General features: G+C 46.2%; 1 protein-coding gene across 25 annotated transcripts in view; it reads right to left on the minus strand.

Annotated features, from left to right (window-relative positions):
- The window catches only part of CADPS2 (calcium dependent secretion activator 2), a 452,803-nt gene that overhangs the window by 382,608 nt on the left and 55,042 nt on the right, over positions 1–15,153 (minus strand). Inside the window, exon 1 of one of the 25 annotated variants that reach the window (XM_038557500.1) lies at positions 14,229–14,430. The exons of the other annotated variants lie outside the window; for them this stretch is intronic. The gene's annotated coding sequence lies outside the window, so the exon portion shown is untranslated. Of the gene's footprint in view, positions 1–14,228; positions 14,431–15,153 lie in introns of those variants that run through there. 25 annotated transcript variants of the gene reach the window in all.

The following is a 15,153-nucleotide window of genomic DNA, read 5'->3' on the forward strand; positions in this document are numbered from 1 at the left end:
AAATTTGAGTAGCAGGCCCCTTCGGCAGGCCGACGTCCCCAACGCCTTTTAGTGATCTCGATGCACGTTAGGAAGAACCTGTCGCGTTCTGCGGGGGATTCCTGATCCCAAGACTTCAGTGAATGTTGGCGGGAACGTCACGACCTGCGTCTCGAGACAAGAGCCGCCTGGTGGGTGGAGGACCGAGGACCGTCCCGGGCAAGGGGTCGCCCCAGCCTTTGGGGCAGCTTCCCACCTGGAAGGCCTGCGGTCGGCAGCTCGTGTTAAAGGCCGTTGCGCAGCCCCGACAGGCACAGCTCACCTGCCGAGCAACACGCTTCTGAGCGGGGAGGTCACTGGATGTCACGGGAGAACCCAGGGCAGGACCACGAGCCCAGAGGAAAATGCAGAAAAGGGTCTGTGAGATGCAGTGTGCGTGTGCGAGGAAGACGGGTCCTGAGACACGGAAACTGCGAGTAACGCAGGAACCTGCCACGCGGGTCTGCAGGGAAGCCGGGCCCCGGCTCTTGGGGCCCACGTGCCCGACGGTCAGGGAGCCGCTCACGAGCCCCCAGATCCCCGCGACACCCCAGTCCATGCGCCCGACGGCCAAGAGGGAGCGAGTACTTTCTGACGTTGCTTCAATATCAGGGAAAAAAGGCAGCCGGCATGCAAACGCCTGCTCATCTTTACCGCGCGCCGGCCCCTCCGCGACAGCGCTCGAGACCCAGGCCCCTCGCGAAGCTTCCCTCGAGGCTCCTGCCCCGTCTTAGCGGAGCGAGGGCGACCGCAGCCGTCGGGGTCCGACCCCGGGCTCAGCTCCGCCCGCGGGCCCTGCGCCTTACAGCTCAAATGTTCTATTAACAGGCTGTAAAAAAGAAGGAAAAATACCAAATAGCCAGAAAAAAAAAATCAATGTAGTTCAGATGCTGAATTAAAGTCTTTTAAGCATTTTAGATTTTAAAAGGAAATAACTCTTCTTTGAATTCTTTAAAATCTCTTCTGAATCCCAAGCACTACCACAGCCTTACGTATTAATCTCTAGGTATAGATTATTGAAAGCAGTTTTTGAATATAAAAAAAAAAATACACTGAAATGGATTCAAGTCTCTGATAAAAATAAAAATACACACTCTGGAAACATACTAACTGACAAAAAAGCCTTCTCGAGCCAATTTCTCTCAAAGCTAAAAAGCTATTTTCTTTTCTAAAAATGGAACAATGTGTTAGCACAAGCTTATATTTAGCAGTAAGAACCAGAACCATCTCCAAGGAAAAGTTGGTTAAGACTCCCTAGTTTCTAAGGTCTGAATTTTTCCTTTTTTTCTTTTTTTCATTTCCCTTTGTTTAATCAAAGCGTAAGGTCGTGAATTTCCCACCAGCTGCGGTTCAAGCACAGACCACGCACGACCTTTGCTACCGAACAGGTCTCCTCCCAATCCTGCAGTGCAATTTCCCGTTCGATATCCTCCTTGATTCCAAGATTATTTAGAAGATGGTTTCATTTCTCTTAGGTTAGAATTTTTGGCCGGAAAAAAAAAAAAATTTGGCCGTTTCAAACTTTCAGTTTAAATGGATTTAGGAAAGCAAATAAAGACTGAGGTGTTTCTTTTTAATATTAATTGAACTTCCATTCGGAAGGCTCCACTATATTTAACTGTTTCATGGACGTTATTTTTTTTTTTTGATGCTTACATTGTTTAATGGCATATGTATGTGTATCCATCAAAATCTTATATAATCAAGCTGTTTGAGGACAACAGACAAAAATTTGGGGAGGTTTGACCAACTGTTAAATTGTAAACACCAGGTTAAAGCCTCCAAAACAGGACTTTTAAGGTACAGAATAACCTAATTCCAGGAGTTTGGGTTCTTAATAGATTCAGTCGCTATGTGGATTGTGTCATAAAAGTTTGATGACGATTATACGTCCAGTAGGCCGCAGCTCTTTTCCAGGGGTGATGTGAAAAATATCTTCACAACAGTGCAAAGTGCCTGAAAAGTGTGAGATTTTAGTGTTCGCCCGGCAACAAATGGGGCTGCCAGCGTGTTGCAGATGCTGTCACAGGAGAGGAGGCTCCTGGGTCAGAGATGAAAGGATCTGATTGTTCCCAACACAGAGGGCAGCATCAGCTCCCCCGTTCACGGGTTCTCCCAGCTCAGTCCCAGAGGCCGTGCACGCACGGGGGCTTCCAGCAAGGTGCTGCGTGCACCGTGGGCTTGTGGGGGCTAAAGTATCCCCCGGTTTGGGAAATGTGCTTTTTTTTATTTTTGATTTTTTTTTAAGATTTTATTTATTAATTCATAGAGACCCAGAGAGAGAGAGAGAGAGACAGAGAGAGAGGCAGAGACACAGGCAGAGGGAGAAGCAGGCTCCATGCAGGGAGCTGACGCGGGACTCGATCCCAGGACCCCGGGGTCACACCCTGGGCCAAAGGCGGTGCTAACTGCTGAGCCCCCCGGGCTGCCCCCTATTTTTTTTTTTTTTAAAGAAGCTGCTTGCACAGCTCTCCACACCTCCTCCCCGACGAAGGAAAGGCGCTCTATGTCCTGCCCTGGTTAGGAGACACTCCCTCTGTCACAGAGGGCAGGGGGCAGATTTTTAATACTGCAATTTTTTTTTTTACCTTTAATTTAGCCTATTCCCACCTATATTTCATCACCATGAAGAATGAACTCTCTATAGAGGGTTTTCTCCCTAGTAGAGCAGGACTACACAAGGTTTTGGTTTCCTTGCCCGGCAGCCTCTTGGAATTTACCGAGCTTGGACTCCAGGTCCTTGCTGCAGCAGAACAGCTCCTGAAGGTTGAAAACCCCACTGTGTTAAGGCTCACAGCCTCGTTAGGAACTGTCGTTTAGACTTAATCATGAATTTTACTGATTCCGGTGTCCCGCTCCGCTCCACCTCCAAGTTCCTTATTAGGGTTCCCGCTGCATTTGCCTAAAGCACTTTTCCTCAACCGCAGAGAAATCCTTCTAGTAGGTTAGAGGAGCTCAGGGTTCCTAAACCTGTAAAACAGGTTTTTCCCATCCACAAACCGGCTCCTTAGTCTCTTGCTGTACAGGGACCAACCACGGAAGCTGGCAGGCCCAGCCCTGGGCAGAGAGAGCTCCACCCCCAGCACCCCGGTCAGCCGGGTGACCCTGGCACTGGCCTCACCCCGGGCCAGCCCGGGCCCGGGGAGCACACGGAGACGTCCTCCTGGTGGAGGCTGCCGCTAGCAGGCCCGACCCCGGCCAGCAGCACTCGGCGAGGAACACCCGCAGACGCTGCTCCGGCTCAAGCCCAAAGGCCAGACTCAAGGTGAAAGGGCAGGACGGTAAAGCGTGCCCAGATGGAGGCACAAGGGGGAGCAGATATCTGCCGGACAACCTGCGCCCGGACTTGGTCCACAACACGCGATGGAGCAGGACGCCCGCTTCACACCCCATCAGCGACCCCCAGGTCTTGGAGAGCCGCGTGTCCTCACACAGCCCGCTGCAGCCAAGAGCCCGCTGGTTTGCACAACAGTCTTTGGGGAGGTCGGGGTGCCGACGCGGACCGACGCATGTGCGCGGGCCCTCGCCCGCCGCCGAGCACCGCTGCAGCCCGCCCTCGCTCCCCCCGCTGCTCTGCAGCCACCGACCGACTGGAGCCTTCGGGGTGAAAGGCCGCCCGGGAACCAGTCCCCTCCCGGGAGTCCCACTGTTCCAGGCGAGGAGTCGAGGGCCGCCAGCACCCCTGGACTGTTGTCACCTCGCCGCGCCCGCTGCAGGACGGCGAGAAAGCCCCCAGAGGCTCAGGCTACTCCGTGGCATCCTCCAGGCTTCTTGTTAACATTTTTAGGAGAAAACAGGTAAATAGGCAGGCCCAACTTTTCTTCAAGTCAGACACCGAGAGACGACTGGTTTGAAACCTGCCTACGTCCACAGTCGCTCATAAACCCTCACATCTCGCGGTCATTAGGTCACGTTCTCCCCCCGGCCCGAGTCCACGGCTTCCTCAGCCTCCGCGCTGTGTGTCCTGTGGGAAAGTCAGAAGCCCTGGCCCACAGGCAGCAAAGGGGGCTCCCCCGCCCCATGCGCATGGCCGCGTAGACGCAGGCACTCCACGTGCACTGTTTGGGGACAATGGGCAGTTGGAGCTCTGGGCACATCTGTCCCTCCGCCAGCGGCTCTAGAGACCCCCCCCTCGCAGGGCCGTCCTCTTCGGGCCCACGCGGCACCATTCGCGACTTAGCTGTGCCACCAGCCGGGGGCCGTCCCCTCCTGACGGCACTCGGGCTCTCACTGCCGTGCCCCTATGAGCGATGTCCCAGTACCCATCCTCACACCCACACCACCTCGGGGTGCCTTCACTCTAGAGGGCAGTCCCGCGAGTGGAAGTACAGGATGTTTTAAATCAGTCGAACACTGCAGGAGGTTACAGGAGTACCTTAGCTATCATGTCCACGATCGAGTGGGATTTTGAAATTATTAGCCTGACGGGCTTGTGAGCAGCTTGGTCAGTTAAGTGCCCGATTCTTGACTCCGGCTCAGGATCTCGGGGTTGTGAGATCGAGCCCTGTGTCGGGCTGCTTGGCGCGGAGCCTGCTTGAGCGTCCCCCCCCCCCCCGAAACCCCAACTCCACTCACTCTGACGTGCTATCAAAAATAAAAATAAAATTACTAGTCTGTTAAGTGGAAAGCTTCATTTTAATTTGCATCTTTCATTTGTTGATCATTTGGGTTTGCTCTTTTCTGAACAGCCTGGGTCCTAACTCATTACCCTGTTCCTCATCACCAGGTCTCTCCACAGACTTCCTACTAGTCTCAAGGCAGGGGCCGGGGGCGCCTTTGACTCTATGGTCTCTTGTGCTAATCCTGTAGAGTTCTATTTTTTTTAATGATTTTTTATTTACTTATTCATGAGACACACAGAGAGAGAGAGGCAGAGACACAGGCAGAGGGAGAAGCAGGCTCCATGCAGGGAGCCCAACTCGGGACTCGATCCCAGGACCCCGGGGTCACGCTCCACCGCTGAGCCACCCAGGGGCCCCTTGAAGAGTTATTTTTTAAAGTCAGTATTTCTTGATAGTTTGTGCTTCTTGTCTTGATTATGAAGTTCTCTACTACTATGGACTTTTTATGTCTTATTTTTTCCAATATAGAAGAACTCATATTTCCTTCCATTGTGTCAGTACCATTCAGTGAATACCCTTTTCTTAATCTAACCTTTCCATAAAAAATTATCACCATGTGTGAAATTCCTTTCTATTCAAGTATTCAAATTTTTAAATTGTTCTACTCCCCTATGTAAACTGTCCTAAGCATAATACTACATTAACTATATGGGGTACGGAATTATACTCTATTTGGAGAATGAGACTATTTCCCCTTCAGTAAATTTTCTATCCAAGCACTTATTCTCCATTAATTTATTTCTTCCAATTTAAAAAATACCCATGTTTGGATCTGAAATGACAAGGCTTTAAAGCAGTATATTGAGTGACTTGATATTTATCGCTATTGAATCTTCCATCTTAGGATGAGTTCATTTGTTCAGATTTGATTTTATGTTAGGAGAACTTTGGTTTTTTTCACGTAGGTCTTAGGCTTATCTTGAATCTGTCACTAAATACATGGTTTTGTCAATTATTTTCATTTTTACTTCTAGATGCTTAGAGGGCAGACCACGGATATTTTTGTTGTTGCCATGTATCTAGCGACCTTATCAAATTCTATTTCTTACTAGACTGTTTTCTAGGTATAAAATTACACCTCTCAGTTACAGAAATAACCTCTCCTCAACATCTTTCCTATTTTGCTATTACGCTTACTAAAATCTTCAAGAAATACTATATATAGCACAACTAGATAACTTGGTTGTAACTGAAACTGTACTAGGAATCATTTTTTCTAAAATTTTACAGATTGCCTTTAAGTTCCTTCTTATGCCTATTAGTTTTCATTGGAAAGGACTTATGAAGCTCTAGCACATGCCAAGAAGTATTTGGTCGTCTACGCCAAATGTGATTACATAATGGGTTATGTGTATTGATTTTCTCTTTTATTCACTTTTTTCCTTTATAGTTTAACTGACGTTTGGTGTGTTTTTAACTTGTCAAATTTGTCTCGTCTTTATTCAATATCTATTCTTTCCTAACGATTCTCAATCCTATTCTTTTAATACAGCTCTGACTTATTTTGGACTTTCTAAAATGATAAAAATGATACTTAACCTTAATGCATGTCTTTCAAATGTTCTTATAAACATTAACAATGGACAATAAATGGCAGTAAGCCATAAACAGGATCTAGCTTGGTTTACTCTTCTCATTAGTCTCCTATCTGGCTTTGAGTTTTGTAATTATTCTGTTCACGTTTAACACAAGGACTAATACGATTTTCGTCCTTTTGTTCCTTCTTTTAGTGATTTTATGATGCAGTTTTTTACTTAAATGACTGATCAATTTCTTATTTGCCCCCCTTCCCCATTATTAATTGGACATTCTTCTACATTTTTCCATTCTATGAGTCCACCTTCCTTCCCCTGTTCTCACAAGATGATAGGGCTTCATTCTTTGAAAACAAATATTACAACTAGTTCCAGTAAGATACACTGGATTTTCCCACCATGACCTTTTATTCCCCTGGTAATCTCAGTGTGTGTGTGTTGTTTTTAATTTCTCCTCAACATTCCTATAGTCTTCTTAGGACGCTTCCTTCCACTTCTCTGGCCACCATTCTCAAGTTGTCTGATGTAGTTCAAGTCTTTCCTAGAAAGCCTAAAAGTAACGTGTCCTTATTTTGCACTTAAGTTACAAATTCCCTGGACAGCCATCTCCATCCATTTAGGTTTAGTTTCTAATCTTCAACACACATATATGTTAAGGGCTAAGGTGAATATCTGCTCTATCTTTTCCCATCTTGAAGCCCCTATTTAGGTTCATTTAGCATGTGGTCAGCGTAGCATAGCAAGATAGGTCAGCAACCTATCCTTAAAACAGGTTATATACGGGTGATTCTCTGAATTTGTGCATCTCCTCAAGCATCTTTCATGTAAGCAGGTAAGTTATATAAGTTGGAAATAGGATTCTTGGATTATGGCCCATTTCTCTCAGTAATGTGTGGATATCCCCAGCTCTTCTCTTCCTGACTTGCAGATGAGAAAGCCAATGCCAGGCTGGTTCCCACTTCCCACTGTTTTCTAAAGTAAGTTGTGGGTTTTTTTTTTTTTCCTCCCTGGAACCATCTATAGCCTAGAGAACATAATTTTACCAGAATAGGTCTAGACCATAGGACTTTCTCATCAGGTGAGCCTAGACCTTGGTGAGCCATTTCAATTTGCTGGCCCAGATCGTTCCTGTGCTCAGGTCAGGAAGACTGTTTACATAATTATCGTCTTTCCTATTTTTCTTTTTTCACGTCACTGAATTTCGTTATTTTCAGACCTCTGGAATCTACTCTCCCATTCTCATATTTTCCTCTCGTGATTTTATCTTTTATTATTTTTTTGTACTTCCATAATTTGAAACATTTTTCTACTTGATCTTTCAGAACATGAACTCAGGTCTAAGCAGTGACCAACCTCCCTCTTATTCATGAACTAGGTTAATTGGGAATCATGCTTAAGATTTTTTTAGGTGCTGCAAATGAATCTCCATAGGTGGTTTTGTTCTATTTTTTCAAGTATTTAATGCGTCTCCTCCTCCAGTAGAATACGTCACTCCAAATTTGTTTTGATTTTCCTTTTCCCGGCTGCAGGTTGTCCTACATAGATTATCTTTGCTGGTTCCAGTCTGGTGGTTCTCCGGTCTGGCTGCACGTTAGATTCACTTGGGCGGTCAGGGAATTTAAAATTCTTAGGCCCTATTATATAAGGATCCCTGGAGTCTGTACTCAGGCGTCAGTACTTAGGCAAATTCCTCAGGTAAGTGTGAGAACCAGAAACTTGGTTCTAAATCACACCACGTGCACCATGTGCACTCCCCCGCAGAGAGCAGAGGGACGCCTTTTTGTGCTCAGGTGCAAAAGCAAGGGTGACCCACTCTAGTCATTCAACTTCCTCTTGGGCTTTTGAGGTCAGAGACATCCAGCACATTTTCATAGTCTGACTCCTAGAAACCTTCAAACCTCTGAAGGCCAGGCTTTATCCAGGATCTCCTGGAAGCTCTTCATCCTGTGGGACCTAACAGAACTCATTCAGCAAGGCTCACGCCATTGAGAGAAAGCCTCCATTTCCTTTCCCTGGAGCCCCATCCCTAAACCTTGCTGCCTATTGGTCCTGGTAGCTCCGAAGAGCCAGGTAACAAGGTTCTAAGGGACACAGAACACACCTACACATACCCTTGCTTTCAAACTTTATCCTCTTAGGAGGGATCACATGGACTTCCATCTTTTACACTCCCATGTTAGAGTCAACATCTAAATTTAGTTTTTGTTCATTTAGGTAGCAAATTAGCAGTGCTGGAGAAATAAGGGTGAGAGGCCGGAGAACGCTAGGTCAGCTAATAATGAGCATGAGAATGCCAACAGCAAATTTCAAAGGGGAGGGAGGATGATTAAGCGGTCAAGAAACCAGGAGAAAGAGGACTAATCAGAATGCCTGAAGCAACACCAAAATGATTTACAAATAGAAAAGCAACACGTTTATAGATCAGATCTATACAACAAGGATATTTAGCGAGAAGTGGGTGAACAGGGAGTGGATATCCTTGTATGTCTTGTAGTATTTGTCAACACTGGGGAATTTTGCTTTTAAGAATTTTGATATTTATGGATTCAGCAGTGTGTGGTGCTCAGTAGTGAGATATATATACAGCACAACTTCTGTGAACAATTTTGCCTTCTAATCTTCAGATATAAACGTTTTTACTCATGTTTTGAGTCTCAGGTTTGAGACAGGATTGCAACTCGTATTTTCAGAACTCTATTCCAGGAGAAGTGAAGAGCAATAAAGCATCACCAGATTCCACTTCTCTCTATAAAAGTGGTTTTGTTTTCAAACTGATTTTGGCCACCTTCTATTCAAAAGGAATTTGAAATTTGAAATAAAAGCTCACACCGCAAAACAGACGAAAGCAGAATTATCAGGACTACTTATGACTCCACCTTCCCAGCCCAAAGCACGCTCTCTGCTGGAAACCAGGTTACGGCAGAATGAAGTGTTGATGTTTCTCACAGCCACGTCCTCAGTGCTAGAAAATGCCAGGCATTTGGCAGCCTAACCTAGCATGTAAGAAGTGAATCCCCCAGGAATACATAGAACTATTTGGAAACAATTCCTAATTCCTTCAGTCTAAATATCCTCTGGTTAAGTCATTCTATCACGTCATTCCAAAAACAGTCCAACTCAGCACCAGGAGCAGCTCACGCTCTTACCAGCTGAGTGATTTGAGACAAGATATTTACTCTCCCTGCATCTCATAAGGGTTTCACAAGGTGTCTCCCCACTCAGAACAAAAAGATAAAGGTTGAATCCCTCATTTCCTCACCATTTGACAGCAGTGTCAAGCTTCATGAACCTACACATACCCTTTCTTGGGCCATCGCAGAGGGGTCTATGAAAAGCCACAGGCCTACCAGCTATCATAAAACCTCTGGAGGATGTGCTCTTCTCTAACTGTTAGACTCTAAGCCCAGATACATCCCGTTGCAAGGCCCAAATTCTAGGTAACTCAAGAGTCATTTGAGTTCAAAAGGAAGTTGGAAACGGGCACTTCATCAACACCAATTTTGTGTCTCCCACAATCCACCTCCCGTCTACCACTATCGGATTACTGCGACCACCTGCTTTCATATCCATCTCCTCCAACAGAGCTCCCGAAAGACAAAAACCACAGTGTATTAACATTAAGGGCCTAGTGCATTCCACAGGCTTCCAACTGTATGTGTTAGGTGGGGGGGGGGGGGGGGGGGAGGAAAGGCAGGGAAAAGGGGGTAGATTCAAACCTGACAAGGCAACTCATTCCAGAAGCTCAGATTAGCAGAGACTCCTTCAGAGATATCTTTCACTGCTCACAAGAATTCACGGTAGGGGACGAGGCAAATCGGTACTGAATTTGTGACCTTCAATCCTCACCAGACACCTCTCAGGGTCCAACGACCATCCTAAAAAAAACCCGGAAAGGTATTTGTGCATGTGTGGTCCACAGAGAGGACAAGGAGTCCCCGACCAGCAGGGCGCAGACCAGATGACATAAATGTCCTTTGAGGCTGAGCACACGCTGCTGGAAAATGAGGAAAGTACAAACTGACTTCAAGTAAAACTCTGCCCAGCCGCTCGTCAGGCTGGAGGAACACCCCCTCGCTGGCAACAGGAAGCAGGGCTCCCCTCAGGGCTCCTGCTCCCGGAACGTGCCATAGTCATACCCCCTCCGGGGGTCCGTTTTCTCAGTCGTGAAGAAACTCAGTTCTCTAAAATCAGACTCAGCAACTCCGCTGTTGGGAACCCTGACGGTAGGAAGGAAGCACTTCATTTCGCCTGGAGGATCCAAGTCACTTGGGCCAAGAAGTGAGCCTGCGTCGCACCCCAGGCACAGAGCCTCGGGACGGTCACGGACGCCGCGTTCCACAGCGCTCGGCTTCGTAGCCCCCGGAGAGGCGGCGCTGTGCCCCCCGAGCAGCGACGGCGACCTCTCCGGGCGGCCCTGCTCTAAGGCCACCCAAAAGTTCCCTCACATTCCCCTACTCTTCACTCTTCTCCAAAATCCTACAAGAACTCGGTATTTTCCCTGTAGCGGTGAGCAGCTGAGTGGTTCGTCGGCTGTGTCGTCTCCCTCGCGGCCAAGAATAAACCTGACGGTGACAGCAGCTTGGTCGCTGACGTCCTCGGCCGACCGGGCCGGGGCGACACCCTCGGGACGTCTTCGGGTGACCAGCCTCTCCGTGCGCGACTTTAGATTCCAGCAAAGTTCCGGCCTGAAGTCTGGTCTCCCTGGGTCGGGGTCTCCGCTTCCGTCACTTGTGCTCGCCCCGGCCTCGGTGGGCGGCCCCGGGGCTGCAGGCCTCCGCGGTCACCCCGACGACGGCCCCGCTCCCTGAGGCCCCGCCCCGGAGCCTGCGGCTCCCTGGCTGTCACCCACGTCGACCACAGAGGAGGAAGCGGCACCAGCTACCCCACCTTCAACTCCTGGTCCCAGGCTTTGAGACACTCGCAAGGCCACACGTCCTCAGAGACGGGAAGTGTCAGATGGCAGAGGCGAGGAAAACGGTATTTCTGGGCCCTCAGCTCGGCTGCACGGGCCCCGCGTGTGACACAGAAGAATGCGGGTGAAGGGGATGCCCCGACGGGAAGGATGGCGGCGTCAGGGCGAGGGGCCAGGGTGCCCGCCGCAGCTTCCGGTGCACGCAGGACCCCACGGCCCCACAGCCCCTTCTCCACCCTCAGAAAGGCCCTTTATGCTCTACTAGCCCGTCATCTCGAGGAAGGCTTGGCCTCTAACTGGCTCAGTCACCCCACAGGCCCAGTGATGAGTGGTGAGAGCTCCTACTTAACTGCCGCAACCACGTTATCTTGCTTTGGAAAGCGTCCAGGAAAAGGCCTTCCGGGGATGACGGCCAAGAGCAGACAGCGTTCGAGCGCTCACTAGAGAAGCATCACCGTCTGACCTCAAAACATCTTAAATCCCCAAACCCAAAGGACATCGTACAAATCCCCACTTTCAGAGAAGAGATGCTTTAACTAAGAATATCCATTAGATAAATGTGTATATTCAATAAATGCTTCTCAAAAATTATTTGTACATTAAACCCAGAGGCCAAAAGGAAAATATTGATGATTTGACTAAAGTTAAAACTTGCGCATGGAAACACAAAGCAAAAGATAAAACACCATCCTGAAAGGCCAAACTCGGTGTGGGGAAACATCCGCGATGCAGACACATACACAGCTAGCTGACGGAGCATGGACCTGCATACGGGATTCATAAAAAATAAAAATGGCCTTAACCCTTGTTCTTAGAAAAATGAACTCTAGTTAGAGGAAGGGTGCTGAAGGGGCGCCTGGGTGGCGCTGCAGGCCAGGTGCGCGGCTCTTGGTTTCCGCCCAGGCCGTGAACGCAGGGCGGTGACACTGAAGCCAACAGTCAGGCTCCGCTCTCAGCAGAGTCTGTGTGAGATTCTCCCCGCTCCCGGCTTGCGCTCAGGCACGGTGCGTGCTCTCTCCCCCTCTAGAATCTTTAAAAACAAGAAAAGGTGGAGTGCTGAAGGAAATAATACTACATTTTCATGTAAGAATAAAGAATCAAAATCCTACCAGACAGGTTTTGGGTGGTTTTGTTTTTGTTTTTCTGAGAAACACAGGTCCCTGTATCCAAGTTTGCAATGAGGCTGTCGATTAAAGCCAGAAGAACAGCCAAGAGCAGATGAGCTTTCCTTAAATGCAATTTTATTAAAGTTCTTGTATAACTTTAGAAAATGCTCCTAATCCTCCCCCACCCAATTTAGCTTTTTAAAATAAAGGCTGTAGAAATGAACTCAAAATGCAAGAAAGACGGGACTTTCAAATATCAAGGCATATAAAGATCAAATGAGCTCTTATGAAACATCCACCTTAATCCACACGAAATTGATTTTTCTCCAAGCATCTACATTTAGTACTCGGTCCTTCATTCTTGGCATTATTGTTCATGAACACCATCTAGGTCTGAAATTTCTTTCAAGATCACTCTTAAAAGATACCCCAATGCATGACCAGTTCTGCCTAATTGAGCTGCTACTTGAAAATTCACTGGCACAAAAAAATCTAAGCTTTCCATAGAACCACAGTCTCCTAAGGGCCCATCTTTGCAACTTTTCCGGGCTATCACGTCTTAGCACTGAAGGATTTAGGAATATCAACTATGAGCAAGTACAAAAGTAAATGGTAGCCCTTAAAATAAAACAAAGGGGTAAAGGTACTAATCACTTAAAATTCAGAGCTCCGTATGCGGCGTGCCCACAGTGAATGCAAAGGTGCCTCAATTCTACTAGTCGTCTACACTACTGTTCGTGAACAGTGTAGACCACACTGGCCAGGGAAGAATTAAATCTGCTGCGTGAGACTGTCCTCGTGCGATCAAGTGCAGATGACCAGTTTGTAACGTAGGAGTTTCAGACGCTGAGATTCCTACTTTTACATCACATCTTATGTAAGAAAATGTTTTTCCACTTTAGGATAAAATATTAAGTTTTAAACTTTAAATTATACACTGGGGAAACTAGAGATGGATGAGATGAGTGTCCTTTTCACAGACACAAACACAAGTTCTTAAACCTTATGATTCTTGGTTCATTCTTTTGAATATTCTAGTCTTCCTTGGGTTATTTGATACTCAATGTGAACTAAATCCTGAGTATGTTCTGAATTGGGCAAAGGGTAAGACTGAAACAGTGAGATTTACCAGCAGAGGAATTAATAGCATCTGCCAGATTAACAACAGCTTTTCAAACAATCTGGAGAAAGATTACACAGAATGCCATTACCAAGTACATTGTGATTTGCTGACTTTACCAACATATTTTATTGCTTTTTAATTATTCTCGGCATAGCAAGACATAAAATTTTATTAAGACAGCATTCCTTGGAAGTTTTTCAATTTCAGAGTGAATTTTTAAATGTTAAAAAAAAAAAAGGGACTCAATCTAATTATAAACCACAATCTAGAATGTTTGTTCAGAATTGAAGCCCGTTAAGTTTTAGAAATTATCAAACGGGTTGACTAAACCACAAATAAATGCATCTTTATCTCAATGTTGTCATTAAATTAGATGATTTATATGCATCTAATCATTTCTCAAAATCTCTGGTGAAAAAACTACATTCTGTATTAAGTGTTTGATTAAGGGAACTAAGTCAAGTGGCTAAGTCAGGCTGTAAACAGACCAAATCCTACATATCCCATTTGCTTTCTCATACTGAATATTAAAAATCAACAAGCCTATAAACAAAAGGCAGACTCATTGTCTATCAATCAAATCACAATCTTATACCAAAGCAAAATGTATCTCCAAGAATACCCTTTGGTGAACAGAGATCACTACCTTTCTGGTAACAACCTGAAAAAAAAAAAAAAAAAGTCCAGAAAACCTATCGTTTTAAACTACTTTTTACTAAAAATTCAACAGCCTTTAAAGAAGCACCTCTAAGATTATCAAAGGTTTTGAGTAGCATGAAACCATGGATTTCAAGTAAAGTAGATCTGATGTCTTTTAAACAACGTATTTTATAAAGCAAAACAAAGAAACCGAATTACAAGATGATGCATTTAAACATAAATGGAGTGAACGAATAAAGGTACATCACTTACCCCAAGCCAAGAAACTAACAGGACAGCATCTGGTCTCTTAAGATCAACTGCTCACCCTATAGCACCGCGTTTGTCTTACGTTGACTTCCAGTCCATATACCTTGGGCAGGATTTGCACAGTCCTCCTGTGACCCCCGACTGCATGTCCGAACAATCCAACACGAACACTTCACTTCATGCAAAGAGCGCTGAGTGCAAATGAGAAAACAAAAGTCCTACACTTCAGCTGTACCATATATACACTAAAAGCTTCCCTAAAAGCAGTACAGATTCACGGTGTCAAGTACGTAGGACTTCACAAGTTTCCCCCGTATCTTTCCACTTCCACTGTTTAAAACTCCTCGGTCCATCCCTCCAACCCTTAACCCCGAAACATTATTCTTTGACTTAAGTTCAGAGAGGGATTCCACCTTGACAGTACCTTCAAGAACACCTATCAAGCGCTCTAACCAAGGGGGTCCTTCCTTCCCTAACTCCTCACTCTATGCACCTCCCGGAACACACCAATCTCAAGTCAACCGTGACTGCTTGCTCAAGACGGAGCTCGCTCAGCCCCCGAAGCAAGGTCAAACGCTACTTTCCTTGATGAAAAGCCAAAGAAGCATATAAACTTCCCCGCAGACTAAGTTATCTAAGATACGAATTAGCTGAAACAATGATAAACCCCTTAAAGGGGGATCACAGTTACCTGGATGGCATTTATAGCCTGTCTCTATATCAACCTATACTCATGCCTTTTATTCTCCCAAATACTACAAAGCCCACCAAAAGGTTAGTCTTCACAAAGGTTTAGTCAACACAAAATATTTAAAAATAGCCTTTCAAACCAAAGACTCGATGCGGAGCTCTTATTAAAACCTTGGATTCTTATTAGAAATCTTGAATTCTTATTAAAATCTTGAATTCTCCATCACAATGTTTTTGT

Source organism: Canis lupus, chromosome 14 (genome assembly GCF_011100685.1).
Source record: "Canis lupus familiaris isolate Mischka breed German Shepherd chromosome 14, alternate assembly UU_Cfam_GSD_1.0, whole genome shotgun sequence".
Classification (NCBI taxonomy): domain Eukaryota; kingdom Metazoa; phylum Chordata; class Mammalia; order Carnivora; family Canidae; genus Canis; species Canis lupus.